Here is a 16,865-nt window from a genome sequence, read left to right on the forward strand (position 1 = left end):
TATGAGACAAAATTGCTCTACAAGGAAAAAGCCCTAATGGAGCTTTTTCAAAATTAATATTGGATATTAAAACAAGACTCTATTACTCAGGAATTAGGGCATAAAAGTTTGGCACTACTTAGATGCACACTATTGACCTTTAATTGGCCTAAATTGACCTAAAAAATTGACCACGCAATTGACATAAAAGCAGAAATGACGTCACGAACACAAATTTTAACTGCAAAGCAGTAGAAGTCACCGAAGTCAATGAAAAAGTCAGCGTAAGACGAAACAAAAATCTGTTAGACGATAAAAAAAATAGGAGCGCTATAATAACCGCCTGGAATTGCTGACGCGGCTATTAAAAATGGGAAATTACGTTACTTATACTGAAGATATGAGAAGAAATATCTACAAATTCAGATTTCGCAAAGCAAATCAAAACCTGAATGAACATCGTTATTTCCACTGCTTAAAAATCAAAATGACCAAGAAGTTAACTCAGGCCTACTAAAACTAGAAGCATTCCCGTGTTGACATTTCTTGGATGTCTTTCAAGGACTATACACGATGTCATTCCAATCTCACGGTTTAATTCAGCAATCAACGCATAGACCGTAAGGAAATCGAGATGCCTTCAATTTTATCGGGAAATCAAATATGATAGTTCTATGACAACCGGGAGGTCATGGATATCATACAAGATTTTGCATGATCGCAAAGAGATTTGTTCGATGGCCATCCCGGGCTGCCACTAATAATCTGAGGAGCATGATTTGCCCAAAATTCTCCCTCGACTTTGTATTTTTGTTATTAAAGTGAGAGCAGAGCCTTATTAAGCTGTGGCAGGAGTAGAACGAGAGTAGTACAAATGAACAAATGATATAGAGACAGGGATAGACAGCAGCAGCAGGCGCGTCTCTTCACAATTTCCTCAAACAACGTTTGACTTAATTTCATTTCAGCAAACAAAGCCTCCCTCCCTCCTTCACAACCCAACACACACTCGCCACTGCCCCTAACACAACTACCACTATTAACTAATGGAAGAAGGACAGTAGATCGAAAGGACAACAGATCGAAACTACCAGAATTTGAACAGAAACTCAAATTACCCTAATCAGTTGAGTTGAACCAAGATTTTTTTATCAGATTAGCATCTAGATTTTCTTATTAGAAATATATTTATCAAAATGTGAGAGGAAATCTATTATCAAGCAAGAGATTTTTATCAGATTAGCAAAATTATTTGTGCCTCGCCAGTCATGGTCACACCTCGATGTTTCGTCGCACTAGCTATAAACCTATCGAAAACAAATCGTGGTCACGGCCGAAATTGTAAAACACGCTAGCAATGGTTTGTCTCAAAACTCAATAGGCCCAAAAAAACTCGGGAAATAAAAAAGCGCATTCGATCTCTTGTCCCGTTTCCGGTTTAGTTTCCTTCTGCCAACTGACCTAGCACCCTCCTAGCTAACTAACCAACTCAGTTAGCTGACGTCCAACCCAAACACATAGAACCCAAGCCCAACATATGTAGTACTAATAATAGCATACGTATTGGTATTTACGTTTAAGAGACCTTGGTATGCGTGTGTGTGTGTGTGTGTGTGGGTTTGCATGCATCTAGCAAAATGATTTTAATAATCCCATGAGCCCTGTCAAAACCGGAAACTGTACTGGGCTAAGCTTTATTTTTGAGAGAGACACATTGTGGCTTCCCCTGACCAAGTCAACACCCTTTTATCGACCGAAAGTGCGTTCATCCGAACATGTTTATCTTTATTAGCCCAAGCACCGATGTAGGTTAGGAAGAATCGCCTGCAAGTTGACACAAACCTACACGAGCTCCACAACGTTTTGACGAGCAGATCCAGCTTTTGAGAGTTATATGACAGGTGAGTTATCAAAACCAGACAACTGTAATTGGTCGCATGTTCGGTCTGCTTCAAGAATCGTCGTCCTCCGGAGCTTAGATAGTAAAAATAATAGAACACGTGTTTTGTCTGAAGAGCGGGAAAGGGTGATAAACAAAACATGGAAACAGACTCCCGTAAAACTAACAAAACCCACTTTTGACCAAAGATACCCAACAATACACTTCGAATTTCACCCAAATTAACACACACCAACATTGGCAACAATTCCGATTGTATTATTGCATTGCGTACAATTTTAGAAGCCATAAAGAGGGATAATCAGATCAGAGAACAGGCTTCACCTTATCGGTCAAGATACCTTCAATAAACACACGCCTATTTATCCAAAATGTGTGTACTTGATTAGGTCTAAACACTTTGAAGACCGACTGGATTTACGTCAATGTTTCTGCAGGACCGTCAGGGCAATTTATTTGAGGCAGACCAATAATGTCCCTAAGCGGTCATTGTACTCCCACACTTTAACTGATTGGTCAGATATACGTCAATAAATTGGACCAACTTACCTTAATGTCTTAAGTAAGTTTTAATCGGTAATACAAAAGCGTATATGGAAGAAAATGGAATTACTAACTTTTCAGCCTGCACCCTCATTCGGGCACTGCTGTACTCAACATAACAGCCAAGGACATATTTGGGCTAGCAAGGATGACATATAATTTCTGCTTAATTTTGTACGCTTCATTAAAAAGTGTAGTATTCAGTAGAGTGACTGGCAACTAAAAAACATCCAAGTGTTGAAGGATCAGGCAATTAATATGAACAGTTATACCTGTGGATCGACGGTATAACATAGTTATTTTAAGATCGGAAAGGAAACTCTTCAGTTTGTCCAGCCTGCTTCAATTGGGGAGAGCCTAAATGTGACTAAGAAAGTTCAATAGTTGGCTTCAAATAAAAATCAAGTTGAAAAATATCTAACGTCCTTCAGATTCGTTTTTATAGTATAAACTAGAGATTACTTCGGAAGTCATTTATGGAAAATGAAAAAACAGTCGTCTGAGGAGTTTGTGCGCTTCGATAAACAAAAACATCCCACCTCTTTCGTGAATATTACCAGTGACTCTTTGGGCCGATGGGGGCTAATAACTACGTTCACGTTCATGGTAAAACGGTGTTTTAATTTTCCTATTGACCAAGAATTCGAGCGAATTAACTCTGCTTATCAGGAAAATTTTTCTGTTTTTCCTTAAAAGATTTAGAAATCGAGAGCCTTTGAGCCTGATTCATCGTCGCATAGGGGCCTTCTTCCCTTCTGCTCTTAAAATAAGATAACTTTGAGGTTTCTCAGGGGAAATTTCTAACTTTCTTCTTACTTCACCTGCTTTTCTCTCGGAAGTTCCTCGGAGAAGCAAATGGCAGTTTAAGAGGAGGGAAATTGAGCAGAGTTACCGGCGCCTACGTAAAATTAGTTCTTGTTCTAGTAAGTACAACTGACCTCACACGTACAAATTAAGCTGCTTAGAGGTAGATATCAGAGAAAAAGGGGCTCTCTAATTTGACGCGTGGTCGGATGATAGTAACATATATCAAGGAAAACCATTACACCGTAAAAATAATGCCTTAATTACCAACGGCAACAACACCCTTTGATTGCCAACAAAGCTTATAAACATGCGCAAAAAATGGAGATAGAGGACTGATTCTTTTTTGAAAAAACTAGTATTGTTAAAAATATCACAGCCAGTCGAATCATGTTGACAAAGTCCACAACGCTTCGCAAAGAAAATCACACAAGATTTGTTTAAAGACAAACGATTCGACAGAAACGATAAGAAATCGACATTTATTAGAACTCAAAATAGCTGGCGACAAGCTTTAAACACTTAAACCTGTTTTGTTAGACAACTGAAAGCCAAAAACATCTGCAAACGTCAAAGCCTACGATTTTTTTAATACCAAACAGAAATGCTAACACTGTTTGATTTTGCTTCACCATAATGAGGTGTGAGCTGGCAGGAATGAGACATTAGAAGAGTCGACAATGGACAACCGACAGGGATAGAAGTGAGGTGGTATGTGTTCACTTATGCCTCATGAGACCAAAATAGACATGTCGAGAATGGCTTTAAAATTTTACCAGATCCTCACTAAAAGAACATACCCGTAAGATTACCGGGAAAAAGCCGCCTTTGGTTCCCATAACCAAGATTGGGATTGAAAGAAGAACAACTAGAAAAAATGATTTTTGTACAAACAATTTTAAAGTACGAACTATTTTGATGTCATTTTGGAGTTGAACATACTCCTGTTTCGTAGTGAGACCCCAGAGTGGCGCGTATTAATACCAATAAGCATTGGAGCTGGTAACTAAGAATAAAGTTCGAGTACCGGGCATCTAAAATTGTGTTTATCTCGTTTCTATTTTTGATTTGGTTATTGGATGATGACTCTGTTCATTTTGAATTGCTCTGCTGAGCAACTGATGTTCAAAATCACTTTTAGCAGAATGAGAGAAGAGAGAAACTAGCCTAGAGAAGTCGAAAAATTTTCACGCAAAAGGTTGAAAAAGCGGTTAAATGAGGTAAAGCGAAACATTTTTTTGTTCTATGAAGTAAAAAAACATAGCAGGACAAGTCCTGACGTACAATTCAAAGAATTTTCCTTGAGAAACAGAAAACTAGACATAGAAAGGACTATGAATGGATTGGAAAAACCATTTAGAAAAAAAACCGATCTAAAAAATCGAAAACACAGAAAAAAATCGAAACGAAATTGCCGCATGTGAACAAAAAACCACTAGCGAGAAAGCGAATTTTTGTTCAAACACCGTTTTCTCACTCTACTTTAAATTCAGAGCGAAAAAACTTCACGCCGCAAAACCCCTCGCTTTTTCGATCCACTTCCTGTTTAGGCGTGACCATAATCACTACTCCAATTTGACTTCAAAAATCATGAAAATGTGTGAACAGATCTTAAAAAAAGACAGCGCCCCAATACAATTCAAATTCTTTGAATTGTAATAAAAATTAGCAGCGCTATAACTGCCGGCTGAGAAGCTGAGGCAGCTATTAATTAGCCTCAAAAAAGAATAACAGTTGAAGCTAAAACTCAAAACTTTTAGACACATAGTTTCAAAACCTTCAAAGCCATTAACTGAAAACTTCAAATACCTTCTCCTATTGTTTTCATAAGTTTTTCACATGGAACCACCTACTATGAGACTATAAGAGAGGACATCAAAAAAAACAAATGGAAAAAAGTAAAACGTCCACAAATATTTTTCAAGAAAACTCAGTGCTATAGTAATAACAACCAAGAGTTGCCGATTGATCGATTCCAACCATTTTATAAGGGCACTATAAGATCAGCTACATTAACATTAGAAAACCTTCGCGTACTGATAAACCGAAAAGCAGCAAACAGAGGTCAAATTGCCGCATGTGACAATAAACCGCTCCAAAAACCAAAAAAAAAATATTCAACCCAAATTTTGCTCCACTTGTAACGGCTGCTTTCATATCAATGACAAGGAAAGTTTTATAACGCCCAGTTCGTTATTAGCGGTTTACAAGCTGTCGGTATACTAAGTTGTGCAGTTCGCTTTTGTAATTTTATATCCGCTATTCTGTAAATTACCGTTGCATTAAACGTTGTTTTATTAGTCCAAATAACTAATCTTTCAGCTTTGCTGAATAATCAAACCAATTGCCGGAACTTCTCAGTAAGTTCCAATTAAATAATCAAATAAATTTCTGAGTTTTGGTTAATTACTCAATAATTCAGTTTGGGGCTATTCAAAACCAAAATTTGTATCCCTATAGGTTGCTCACTGTTTATGTTTATAAACGAATCTAAGGGGGTACATTCGGTTTCAGAATAGAACACAATTCACAGAGGAAAACCCGTCTTTTGCCGTAAGCGCACTTGAATTGTTGGTCAAAACAGAGGTCCTTCGTTAGTCACTGGGGCCGAAGCCATAGAGACGACGTAGCATCTAGGTTTTTGGTTCGGAAAATTCAAGTCTGTGAACTGAAAATCTATCTTTCACCGCCTATTACTTTCAACGAACTGATTTTAGTCGTTCGTCTGGTCAAAGAAGAGGAATTTTGACACCTTTATGTTCAGCTAACAGTGGTTCTTCAATTTCCTTTCTCTCAAGTTACTCAAACTTTCAAGACCAAATCGATGATAAGATAAATTACCAGTTTCACGTTAGCAAGACAGTATTTTACCGCTCAAATGAGATTGTTTGGCCGGCTGGATTTCCTTGTGAAAACAGTTTTCTTAGTTCTTTCGAAGCCACACTGACTTCAACTAAAATCTGTGGTGTTCTGCTGAAGCTAGAGCTCCTGTTTTTCCACAAAACTGAACCCGGTTTCTGTGATCACAACAAAGCTCAGGCTTAATTTTCTGATTGTTCACAGCAATCTGTGACACACACACTTACTTTTATTAAGCTTTGAAGTGCGTGGAATCAGATCTATGCGGAATTTCACGAGTCTTAATTCTTTCACTTCACTTCTGTATAAGTGGCAGCAGCTGTGATTTTTTAGAACACTTTGTTGTTACCAGGTGTAAAACGCAATTTTGGTATACAGCAGTTTTAGTGACCTCGTTTTGTTACGACTTTAACCCGGTCAGCCTGTTTACACGTTTGGGGGATCTTTTTACACGTTTACAAATGTATGAAAATTAGAAACAAAATATGTCGACATAGAAATTGTTTTAATGAAATTAATGTTTGAGGAAATCATTCATGCTCGGCCTTCACATCGCCGGCCCTGTTTTCCATCACGAAAACATCTTTACTGCTTGGTAACAAAGGAGCTAGCTTCACCACTGGTCTCTTGTAAACTCCGTCGTTCGTTCGAACTTTCGCTGATCGAATCACTCCGTCGGACCCTTCGATGGTCTCCGTGACCCGACCCAGATTATAATATCCTCGCTTGTTACTGTCTTCGATCAACCAAACGAGATCGCCTGCTGTAAGGTTTTCCTTCGCTATAGATCGCCACTTTTGCCGGTTGTTCAACGTTTGCAGATACTCTTTTCGAAATCTGTCCCAAATGAGATTTGCATAGGCTTGAGTTTGTCTAAAGAGCTTTCGGTGATCGACAAATTCTTCTGCGCATGGTAGGTATGGTATGCAAACATTCTTGTTGCCAAGCAAGAAATGATTGGGGGTCAGTGCCTCTAGGTCATTGACACCTGAACTTACGGGAGTCAACGGTCTTGCATTCAATGTTTGCTCAACAATACACATCGTTGTTGGAAGAACGTCCTCTGTGACTGATCTGTTCCCCAAGACTATATACATTGCCTTTTTGCAACTTCTGACCAACTGTTCCCATACCCCTCCAAAGTGGGGTGCTGCGGGTGGGTTGTACTTTCATCTGATTCCTTGCTGAATTAGATGTTCCTCGATTCGTTCTTTGTTCCATGCAGCAACGTACTCTGCAAACTCTCGTTCAGCTCCAACAAAGCTTTTCCCGTTGTCGCTGATGATTGTACTGGGTTTGACTCTTCGTGCAATAAATCGCAAGATTGCATTGAGACAGCTATCCGTGTCTAATTTGGGTACCACTTCTATGTGCACCGCTCTCACAGTTAGACATGTGAACAGACAACACCATCGCTTTTCGTTTCTTCGCCCAATCTTTTCAGTGAAAGGGCCAAAGTAGTCAACCCCAACGTTTGTAAAGGCTGTTGAAGCATCTAACCGCTCTTCGGGTAGATCTGCCATTACTGGTGTTATCGTTTGCGCTCTACCTTTTCTGCAGGTAACACACTTGTTCTTGATTGATCGTCAGGCGTTTCGTATGCCTAGGATCCACATTTTCTGCTGAACAATGTTTCTGACATGCTCTGTGCCTTCGTGTTGATTTTTCTTGTGCTCGTTTTGCAAGAACAATTCAATTGCATGATGTTTCCAATGTAACAATATTGGATGTTTTGCGTTAAAGCCCAATTGACTTTTACCTATTCTGCCTTTTGCACGAATAAGTCCTTCCTCATCCAGGTAAGGTGAGAATTGTAGAATTTTGCTTTTTTGGGATTTACTTTTCAACTTTCAGAGACTTTATCTCTTCACCAAACTGTTCTCGCTGTAATAACTTTAAGATGATTGCTTTTGCTTTTTCTTTTTCTTCAATACTGACTATTAGTGTTGCTGGTTTGTATTTGCTGAAAGCTCACCGTACGTATGCCATTGTATTTACTAGTCTGTTAAAGTTACTGAATCGTTCCCACTGAATTACCGCTTCCTTTTCATTAGCCTGTGTCATGAAGACTGATAATGGTATCTTCTCTTCATCTGAGGCAAAGACAAGGTTGACTTGCTCTGGCCATTCACTCTGTGGTCGCTTTAACCAGGCCGGCCCAATGAGCCACTCACTCCTTCAATATTGATCGCTCTCGTGCCAATGTCCGCTGGGTTGTTGATACCGCTCACATGTCTCCACTGTGAAACATCAGTTGTATCCAATATCTCAGCTACTCGATTCGCCACAAACACTTGTTCTTTGCGATGGGAGCTGTGTATCCACTGCAGTACTGTTGATGAGTCCGAACAAAAACTGCAACAATGTATCTTCATTTTGTGCTCCTTGACTATCTGCTCCTTCAACCGTACTGCCATGACTGCCACTTGTAATTCCAGCCGTGGTATCGAAACATTCCTCATCGGTGCCACTCTGCATTTTCTAATTACAAATGCTAAGTCGGCTGAGTATTCCTTTGGTTGGGATCTTAGATAGGCCACTGCACACATGGTGTCTTCAGATGCATCAGCAAACACATGAAGTTCGGTTTTATCCCTCTCTCTGTTGAAGTATCGTCTACCAATGATTGTTTCAGCTACAATTGGAAGTTGTTCCTTCCACCTCGGGAACTCTGCTTCTTCACCAGGCTCCACTTGGTTGTCCCAATTTTGACCATTCTTAGTCCAGACGCCTTTCAGAAGTCGTCTCATGTGAACACTGAACGGAGCAAACAATCCGATCGGGTCGAATACTGAAGATACCAGTGACAGAATTTTCCTCTGGGTTATAGGGGCTTCAACTTTCTTGTTCGTACCTCAGCAGACTTGAAGACTATTATCAGTAACAGTCCATTGTAGTCCAAGCACTGAAGATCCCTCTGTAATCGGTTCCACTTCGACTTGCTTCGTGTTGCTGATTGATTTCAAGTTGACTGTTGCTTATCCACTGTGTAAGTTGAAATCCATGCTGCGAAATAAGATGTCGCAACTGACTGAAGACTTCGATTGCCTCTTCAGGGGTTTCTACTGATTTGATGAAATCGTCCATGTAAAAGTTGTTTTGTATTGCTTTTGATGCAATTGGATACACTTCTTCGTTATCGAGTCCCACTCGTTTGAGAGCATAGTTTGCGCAAGTTGGAGAACTCTTAGCTCCAAACACGTGACGCTGATATTTGTATATTTGAACAGGTTCATTAGTTCTTGGGCGCCATAGAAACCTCAAGCAACTCCTATCCTGCTTGGGAACTTGCACTTGTATAAACATCGATCCGATATCTGCTGTTAGGGCTACTGGTCTTTCACGAAATCTGAAAATCGTTCCAATTAAACCATGCAGTAGATCAGGCCCTGTTAGTAGCTTGTCGTTTAGGCATACCCCTTTGTACTTTGATACAGCATTGCAAACACGTCTCACTTTGCCAGGCTTGTTCGCGTTTAGCACTGGATGGTGTGGCAAATACCATTCTTTCCCGAAGTTGCCTTTCACATAGGACTCGTCCAAAATCTTTACGAATCCCTTCTCTACATCTGTATCTATCTACTTTTGATATAAACTTTTAAGGTTTGGTTCCCTTTGGAATCTTCGCTCTAGTGAGTGAAGCTGACCCAATGCTGAGCTGTAGTTGTTCGGCAGGTTGAGCTCTGGTTCACTCCAAAGCATTCCCAATTCGTACCGCTCGCCTGTGAACTTTGTCGTACTCTCTAGCATCTTTTGTGCCTGCAGCTCCTTCTTGGACTGACTGACGACGTTAATTTTGGAAGCATAAGTTTCTATGTCCCACCATTTTTGGATATTCTCAGCCACTTTCATATCTTCTGTAAGGCGAAATGACAAACATTTTGCCTTCTCTTGCCCGTCATGGGTCCACTGACTACCCATCCTAATTCGGTTAGAACGGCAAAAGGTTCACTTCGTGTTCCTATCCTGTAGTCCAATGGTCTCTTTAGCTCGTAAGCATCTTGACCGAGAATGACGCCGACGTCCATCAAGTTGAACACTTTGTTTGGGAGAACGTTCAAGTGGTTGAAGCTTTGCTTCAGCTTGTGGTAGTCGTAGTTTGTGGTTCCCAATATGAAATTGACGGGTGTACAAACGCTTCTATCGATTGTACTTTTGAATGCCGTCCCTTTATTTTTATGGACACCATTTCTGTCTCCAAATCTTTCGTTCCGTGTATGCCAGCTATGTTGAGCGTAACATCGGTGCCTTTGGCTCGCAACTTCTCATTAACGCTTCGGTCGACGAATGATACCGTTGATCCACTATCGAGGAAAGCATATGCGTTTAACGTGTTGCTGCCACTCTGAATTGAGACTGGAACCATCTGAAGAAAACTCGTAACTTCGTTACTTTGACTGATTCTTGCTGCGCTTACGTTGACTGCGTGATTGCCCTCGTCCATTTGGTTTTCTGTGTGTAGCAATCGGTTGTGCTTTTTGGTACATCCATTTATAACACAAGCGTTGACTTTACAATCTTTGATTGCATGTCCTTTTCCCAGACATCCGTAACATAAGCGTTGCTTCCTTACAGCTGCATAACGATCATTCACGTTCATGTTCTTAAACAAAGGACAGTTCCAAATTTTGTGCGTTCCATCGGCTAATGGGCAGTGATCGCTAATCGTTGCCTGCTCTTCCTTCACGTTTGAAATCGCACTAAAATTCGAGGATTTAGAGAACTGCTTGGTTTTGTTCGCATTTCGTCGATGATCCTCCTTACGTTCCCCTGTGGGCTGCGACATGCCTTCGTAAACGAATGACATTCTTGATAGCCAGTTCTCTAGGAGACAGAGATCTGGTCGGTCCTCATTGGTTTCATCTACATAGAACCACCATTTTTCCTTCAGAGTAGGTGGCAACTTTTCAATCGCGATTTGGAATCTTCGCTCCAGTGAGTGAAGCTGACCCAATGCTGAGCTGTAGTTGTTCGGCAGGTTGAGCTCTGGTTCACTCCAAAGCATTCCCAATTCGTACCGCTCGCCTGTGAACTTTGTCGTACTCTCTAGCATCTTTTGTGCCTGCAGCTCCTTCTTGGACTGACTGACGACGTTAATTTTGGAAGCATAAGTTTCTATGTCCCACCATTTTTGGATATTCTCAGCCACTTTCATATCTTCTGTAAGGCGAAATGACAAACATTTTGCCTTCTCTTGCCCGACATGGGTCCACTGACTACCCATCCTAATTCGGTTAGAACGGCAAAAGGTTCACTTCGTGTTCCTATCCTGTAGTCCAATGGTCTCTGTAGCTCGTAAGCATCTTGACCGAGAATGACGCCGACGTCCATCAAGTTGAACACTTTGTTTGGGAGAACGTTCAAGTGGTTGAAGCTTTGCTTCAGCTTGTGGTAGTCGTAGTTTGTGGTTCCCAATATGAAATTGACGGGTGTACAAACGCTTCTATCGATTGTACTTTTGAATGCCGTCCCTTTATTTTTATGGACACCATTTCTGTCTCCAAAACTTTCGTTCCGTGTATGCCAGCTATGTTGAGCGTAACATCGGTGCCTTTGGCTCGCAACTTCTCATTAACGCTTCGGTCGACGAATGATACCGTTGATCCACTATCGAGGAAAGCATATGTGTTTAACGTGTTGCTGCCACTCTGAATTGAGACTGGAACCATCTGAAGAAAACTCGTAACTTCGTTACTTTGACTGATTCTTGCTGCGCTTACGTTGACTGCGTGATTGCCCTCGTCCATTTGGTTTTCTGTGTGTAGCAATCGGTTGTGCTTTTTGGTACATCCATTTATAACACAAGCGTTGACTTTACAATCTTTGATTGCATGTCCTTTTCCCAGACATCCGTAACATAAGCGTTGCTTCCTTACAGCTGCATAACGATCATTCACGTTCATGTTCTTAAACAAAGGACAGTTCCAAATTTTGTGCGTTCCATCGGCTAATGGGCAGTGATCGCTAATCGTTGCCTGCGCTTCCTTCACGTTTGAAATCGCACTAAAATTCGAGGATTTAGAGAACTGCTTGGTTTTGTTCGCATTTCGTCGATGATCCTCCTTACGTTCCCCTGTGGGCTGCGACATGCCTTCGTAAACGAATGACATTCTTGATAGCCAGTTCTCTAGGAGACAGAGATCTGGTCGGTCCTCATTGGTTTCATCTACATAGAACCACCATTTTTCCTTCAGAGTAGGTGGCAACTTTTCAATCGCGATTTGCAGTGTTGCACTAGATCGCAAGTCGCCTTCATATTTGTAGTGCTTCAGAACACTGACTACGTTACTGATGGTTGATGAATAACTGACTAAAGCTTTTGAATCATGCATTCAGATTGCCTGTTGATTTCGCAAAGTATTGAGTTGTGCTTCAACAATTAGGTAAGGTCGGCCAAACCTCCGTTCCAACAAAGCCCAAGCTTCACCATATAGATCTCCGGAGTATCCCATACTTGCTATAGCCACTCTTGCTTTGCCCGTCAGCAAGTGGTTTTCAAGTGGTTCATTTTTTCCGAGTTAGGTATGGCACGGTTATGAACTGTTGCTACAAACATGTTCGACCATTCCGGCCACTCGAGTGGGTTGCCGTCGAAAGAATTTAACTTCAACTTTGGTAGCTGACTACTACTGCTTAGTACATTGCACTAAGACCCGTCGGGTAAACGGCTGAGTTTGAAACGCTCGCCGCTTGGGGATCTGGATTTAAGTAAACTTTCTCGATCGAAACTGACTCGATAGTTTTCGTGACCGTTCTTTGTATGATCAAAACTACAGTCTTTAAAGTTTGCAAACTTATCTGATTGGTCGAGCCAGCCGAAGACGTCTTGCTCCTTGGACTTTTCCAATTGAAAGGTGATCGGCTTCATTTACTAGGCGCGGCACCATCATCAGAACCAGAAACTCTGGCATCAAGGGCTTCCTTTTCGTATTGCAGTTTGAGCGCACCTTCTTCTTCCAAACGGTGCAGTTCCATCTCAAGCTCCTTCTGCTTCATTTCATATTCAATTTTTCTAGGACGCATTTTGGTGTTAAATTCTTTGTCTAGAGCTGCAAACTTCTCTGCTTTCTTTGCCTTTTTTATCGGAAGACGCTTTGGACTCGTTGTCCTGGTTTTCCTTTTGTTGATTCTTAACTGAAACTTGGGAGGTTTCTCCCATAGATCTTGGAACTTTATCATTTGGCTCTGCAGCCCTGCTTTGGAGAGGGTTCTGATTCTGCTGATCCGCCATGCTTGTCTGGCCGTGGATATATGGCAACCAATCGGCTTCTCAGTTGATGAAAAATTCGCGTTGTTGGATTTTGTGTCGTCGGTAGAATTCCAAATTGTTGAAGATATCACCCCTCTTGTCAAGTAGCTTCTCTAGGTTGATATCGAATTGCAAAATTTGGTTATATACTGTTTTAACTTTGCTAGGCCGATCATTGTTTTTGATCAGTTCGCAGCCTTCTTTCTCCTTTAGCTCAATCTGCTTTGCGCAGTGCTTGATTTGTCTCTCAAGATTGCTGTGACTACGTGACCGAGTCACAATTTGTTTACTTTGACGCCGCAGTTTGACGCTTTTCTGTCCCGTGGTTTTTTTTCGACAAAGTTGGCCCCTCAACGTCGTTTGACTGTGCAACTCGAATTGCCTCGTTGGTCTTTTGTTTTGCTCGAGATTAGACAGCGGTTTGTATTCCACTGTCCGGGTCGACGGACCAAATGTAACGGCTGCTTTCCTATCAATAACAAGGAAAGTTTTATACCGCCCAGTTCGTTATTAGCGGTTTACAAGCTGTCGGTATACTAAGTTGTGCAGTTCGCTTTTGTAATTTTATATCCGCTATTCTGTAAATTACCGTTGCATTAAACGTTGTTTTATTAGTCCAAATAACTAATCTTTCAGCTTTGCTGAATAATCAAACCAATTGCCGGAACTTCTCAGTAAGTTCCAATTAAATAATCAAATAAATTTCTGAGTTTTGGTTAATAACTTAATAATTCAGTTTGGGGCTATTCAAAACCAAAATTTGTATTCCTATAGGTTGCTCACTGTTTATGTTTATAAACGAATCTAAGGGGGTACATTCGGTTTCAGAATAGAACACAATTCACAGAGGAAAACCCGTCTTTTGCCGTAAGCGGACTTGAACTGTTGGTCAAAACAGAGGTCCTTCGTTAGTCACTGGGGCCGAAGCCATAGAGACGACGTAGCATCTAGGTTTTTGGTTTGGAAAACTCAAGTCTGTGAACAGAAAATCTATATTTCACCGCCTATTACTTTCAACGAACTAATTTTAGTCGTTCGTCTGGTCAAAGAAGAAGAATTTTGACACCTTTATGTTCAGCTAACAGTGGTTCTTCAATTTCCTTTCTCTCAAGTTACTCAAACTTTCAAGACCAAGTCGACGATAAGATAAATTACCAGTTTCACGTTAGCAAGACACAGTATTTTACTGCTCAAGTGAGATTGCTTGGCCGACTGGATTTCCTTGTGAAAACAGTTTTCTTAGTTCTTTCGAAGCCAAACTGACTTCAACTAAAATATCTGGTGTTCTGCTGAAGCTAGAGTTCCTGTTTTTCCACAAAACTGAACCCGGTTTCTGTGATCACAACAAAGCTCAGGCTTAATTTTCTGATTGTTCACAGCAATCTGTGACACACACACTTACTTTTATTAAGCTTTGAAGTGCATGGAATCAGATCTATGCGGAATTTCACGAGTCTTAGTTCTTTCACTTCACTTCTGTATAAGTGGCAGCAGCTGTGATTTTTTAGAACACTTTGTTGTTACCAGGTGTAAAACGCAATTTTGGTATACAGCAGTTTTAGTGACCTCGTTTTGTTACGACTTTAACCCGGTCAGCCTGTTTACAAGTTTGGGGGATCTTTTTACACGTTTACAAATGTATGAAAATTAGAAACAAAATGTCGACAAAGAAAATGTTTTAATGAAATTAATGTTTGAGGAAATCATTAATGCTCGGCCTTCACACCACTTCAGGCGGAGTTTGAAAAAATTAAGCCTCAAACTTACTCACTTTGTCGCTCTATTTATCGGTCCAGTGTTATAAAAATCGCACTCAAATTTAATATCATCTTATTGACATCAAAAGGCCGAAAAAATGTAAACGTATCTTAAAAAAGACAACACCAATCAGTATCAGATCATCAATATCCCAATATCGCTTTGCAGCTACCACAATTAAGTATTTGACCCAAGAATTAACAACAATATACGACGCTGAAAATGAACAAAATTGCGTAAAATTGACTAAATTAGCAAAATCTTTAAAAATGGCTCCAAAAAGTTCTGCTAGATGGCAGAGGTTCAACTAGCCCTCTTAATAGTTATGAAGGTCGTTTGAACAAGTTTTAGGGTACTGCTCTCATGCGCATTATTAGCAATTTTAGCTTTGATTTGGTGCTGGTCTTTGAGAAAAAAATTCAAGTATTGACAAATATTGCACTAAGAAATATTTAACTAATATATAATAACTATATCGTGAAAAAAATTAGAGAACTATTCTGATTGAGCACAATTTAATCTGTTTTAGGAAAACAGAACAGAGTTTGCGAAAAAGTTCGAAACAAAGCCCGTCAATTGCCTGAAAACAGCAGCCGTTGATGCGCATGACACCCACAGGGATTGAAATAGAAAAGGATAAAGAAGAGATTTCTCTAAGTGTCAAATATTGTTCCAATTTGGCATGCAATTTTTCCGTTAAAATCTATAATTCTACTTAATTCAGCTTCTACACTGACGTATATTAAGTTTATTACTTATGCCGACAAGCCACCGCTATAATGAACTTTGATATCCTTATGCGTTACGATTTAATGACCAGGCTTTATCGGTTTATATCGATTCTTTCAACTTTGCCATTTTGACCTTGACCGCATTCACTACATTGCCGAATTCAACGGGTGAAAGCAAGTCACGACTCAAACGCGAAAATCATTACTTATTTAAAACAAAAACGTGATAAAAAATCAAATTAAAAAAGGAGACAGCCTAAATAATATCCACTGACATGCTGGCGGCGTCTAATAAAAGCAAAAAAAAATCACAATCACGCAACGCAATATTCGCCAAAAATTTTAGTTAGATTTAATTACAAAAAATTGTTGCAGTTACTCATTGTATGTTTTACAGGATTTCTAACGATACCACTCACAATTCATTACAATAATATATCAATCCGTCTAAAATGACAGAACAAAAAAAAACAGTTAAGCATGTAGTTCTTTCGCGCACAAAGTTTGGTCATAACAAAAACGAACAGTTCGATAGACAAAAAAACATCTACAAAAAATAGCTTCGATTCCTCATAACCTTATGTTGAAATTTAGCTTCAATGAACTTTTGTTCGATTCCTGAAAAGGCGCATTTGAGCCAATAGCAAATATAAAAAAAATTTACCGTTAAACGGGTATTCTAAGTTTTAAAAAGTTGCCAGCAAATATTTAGCTTGAAGACTGCCAGAAAGCCTCTGGGATAAATTTGTAGACGTTCAGTAGACTTTGTAACTTCCTTGGTCATTACACCAAAAAGAAAGATACCCGTGGAACCAATAAAAAAGTTCGCTCTATTTTTTAAAGATTTTAAAATTTAATCTTAGGTAACGTAAAGGTGCCTGGCAATAACCTTCAATTAGCCAGAGTTAAGTTTATTTGTCTTCAAATCATCGCATTAAATTCCAATAAAAACTCGTCCCAAAAACTAATTTAACTTTTAAAAGTTTACAAAAAATTTGCGCTTCTCGAAAACTATTGATTGAATCTATTACAGCAATTATGG

General features: G+C 39.9%; 1 protein-coding gene across 1 annotated transcript in view; it reads right to left on the reverse strand.

The window, feature by feature from the left end:
* The window catches only part of LOC142356050 (calcium-activated potassium channel subunit alpha-1-like), a 110,405-nt gene that overhangs the window by 39,972 nt on the left and 53,568 nt on the right, over positions 1-16,865 (reverse strand). The window lies entirely within an intron of this gene.

Source organism: Convolutriloba macropyga, chromosome 2 (assembly GCF_964194025.1).
Source record: "Convolutriloba macropyga chromosome 2, txConMacr16.3, whole genome shotgun sequence".
Lineage (NCBI taxonomy): Eukaryota > Metazoa > Xenacoelomorpha > Acoela > Convolutidae > Convolutriloba > Convolutriloba macropyga.